Genomic DNA, 2,869 nt, shown 5'->3' with positions numbered 1-2,869 from the left:
TCTGCCCCCTCCCCACCGGAAAGGGATGGTGGCTGCAGGCTCTGCCCCCCCCCCTTAACATCTGCAAAATGATTAAGGCTGATACATTGTGTTACAGGATTTTATCTAGGTAACTTCCCTGAGCTGTCAAGTTGAAAGGGTACATTCAGGCATAATATTTGCAACATTTAACAACTTTAAAGATGTCCCCCCCCCTGTAATTTCCATAACAGTTGGAAGGACAAAAATATAACCTCCTATGACAACTCCTGCAACCCATGAGCTTTCAGACAAAGATCATGCATGGACAAATGTAAAGATCTTTGGAAAGTATTGATCGAAACCACAGTAACAAACAAATCAATGTATCTTCAAGGGAAAGAATAAGTAGATCCATTTGCATATATAGCTCTGTAGGCTTAATGAGATTCCCACAAAACATTAGGAAGGCCTTTCTGGTGGTGAGAGCAGTCAGACAGGGGAAGGGGCTTTTAGGGAGAGGTCGGGGGGGGGCATCTGCCAGGGATGCTTTAGCTGTGAGTCCTGAATTGCTGGGGGTTGGACTGGATGACCTTTGGGTCCCTTCCACCTCTATGATTCCATGACCTTTAAGGGAAGTCACCTCCATCTTCGTCTCAGAGCAGATGCCCACAAGCCCTGGGCGGGAAGAGCCCGAGAGAGAGAGAGCCCGAGAGAGAGAGAGAGAGAGAGAGAGAGAGAGAGGCCCGAGAGAGAGAGAGCGAGAAAGAGAGAGAGAGCGAGAGAGAGAGAGCCCGAGAGAGAGAGAGAGAGACCGAGAGAGAGAGAGAGAGAGAGAGAGAGAGAGAGAGAGACACCGAGAGAGAGAGAGCGAGCCCGAGAGAGAGAGAGCGAGCCCGAGAGAGAGAGAGAGAGAGAGAGACACCGAGAGAGAGAGAGCCCGAGAGAGAGAGAGAGAGAGCCAGAGAGAGAGAGAGAGAGAGAGAGAGAGCCCGAGAGAGAGAGAGAGAGAGAGAGCCCGAGAGAGAGAGAGAGCGAGAAAGAGAGAGAGAGCGAGAGAGAGAGAGCCCAAGAGAGAGAGAGAGAGCCCGAGAGAGAGAGAGAGAGAGAGAGAGACACCGAGAGAGAGAGAGCCCGAGAGAGAGAGAGACAGAGACAGAGAGAGAGAGAGAGAGAGAGAGAGACACCGAGAGGGAGAGAGCCCGAGAGAGAGAGAGCCCGAGAGAGAGCGAGAGAGAGCGAGCCCGAGAGAGAGAGAGAGAGAGAGAGAGCCCGAGAGAGAGAGAGAGAGAGACCGAGAGAGAGAGAGAGAGAGACACCAAGAGAGAGAGAGCCCGAGAGAGAGAGAGAGAGAGAGAGAGAGACCGAGAGAGAGAGAGAGAGAGAGAGAGAGAGAGAGAGAGAGCCCGAGAGAGAGAGAGAGAGAGAGAGCCCGAGAGAGAGAGAGAGCGAGAAAGAGAGAGAGAGCGAGAGAGAGCCCGAGAGAGAGAGAGCCCGAGAGAGAGAGAGAGAGAGAGAGAGAGAGAGAGACACCGAGAGAGAGAGAGAGCCCGAGAGAGAGAGAGAGAGAGACCGAGAGAGAGAGAGAGCCCGAGAGAGAGAGAGAGAGCGCAGCCAAGCCCCCTTCACCGCCTGCCCCCCCCCCGCCAGCCCCCTCTCCCCTCCTCCCTAGGCGGCAGCTCCGCCATGACCACAAACGGCGGCGGCAGCAGCAGCAGCCGCGCGCGGCCCGGGCTCCCCTCGCCGGCCGCGGGAGCCAAGGCGCGCGATAATTTGCTTAAATTATGTCAGCGGCGCCCGGCAGAGCAGCCCTCTCGGCCACGGCAGCCCGGCTCTCCCAGCCCCCGGGGGCCGCCCTCCTCCCTCGCGCAACCGCAGCGTTCCCGCCCGGGGAGGCGGCGCCCCCAGGAGAGGCGGCAGCAGCAGCCGCGCGCGGCCCGGGCTCCCCTCGCCGGCCGCGGGAGCCAAGCCGCGCGACGAGGGAGCCAAGGCGCGCAATAATTTTTTAAATTATTGGGGGGGCTGAGCCCCCCCAATAAAATTTTTGAGGGGGCTCGGGCCCCCTCAGGCCCCATGGGGTCGGCGCCTATGATTCCAGAAGAATGGCCAGGCTGTCCAGGTAACACAAACAGCAGCTGTTTTCAAGTACCTGGCCGATGGGATTTCTGCTGCAGATCGCCTCCTATGGTGGATGTATGATGATTTTTGGGTGGTCTTTGGTTTTAAAGGTGGTCTTTGGCTTTCAAAAGGCTCCTGCACCCTTTTGTTCAGGGTCTCTCCCTCCTTGGAAGAGAGGGAACTCTGTTTCAACAGAAAAATAAAGATCTGCCTTGCTTTCCACTGGATCCTGCCTCCATCCAGTCTTCTCAGAGTCCCATGGGAGAGTTGGGCAGCAAAAGCCAAACCCCAATTTTTACCTCCATTTCTTTAGGCACCAGGGGAAAAGATTCCTCTATAGTCAGAAAGCATTATGTATGACCGGGGCGGGGCCATTTTGTTGATGTTATTTTTTGGTGTTTTTATACCCTAAGCCGCCCTCTGATTGTAGAAATAAATAACAAAAAAGGGTTTTCCTATTTTGAAGGGAGGTCAAAGACCAGACAGAAAAAGGATGAAGCAGAAGAACAGACACCAGACAGACGAGGCAGCCATGAGGTTCCTCAAAAAGCGGGCATTTCTGAGGAAAACCGACCCTTGTAGCAACAACCAAGGGACACACGACATGGGTCCCTTTCGCGATTATTTGACGTTCGAGCTCGTCCTTCCGCAAAACAAGCAATCCGCCCCACTCGGAGTATGAACGACAGAAGCGCCAAAGGCGCATGCGCGCGGAAAGCAGGCGCTGGGGAAAATGGGGCGGAGCCGGGAAAGTAAGTATAAAAGGCTCCTGGGCGGGGCTTAAGAGCGGAGG

Source organism: Podarcis liolepis (genome assembly GCF_965112155.1).
Source record: "Podarcis liolepis genome assembly, chromosome: 12".
NCBI lineage: Eukaryota > Metazoa > Chordata > Lepidosauria > Squamata > Lacertidae > Podarcis > Podarcis liolepis.
The sequence above is the reverse complement of the archived record's forward strand: the minus strand, read 5'-3'. Positions refer to the sequence as shown.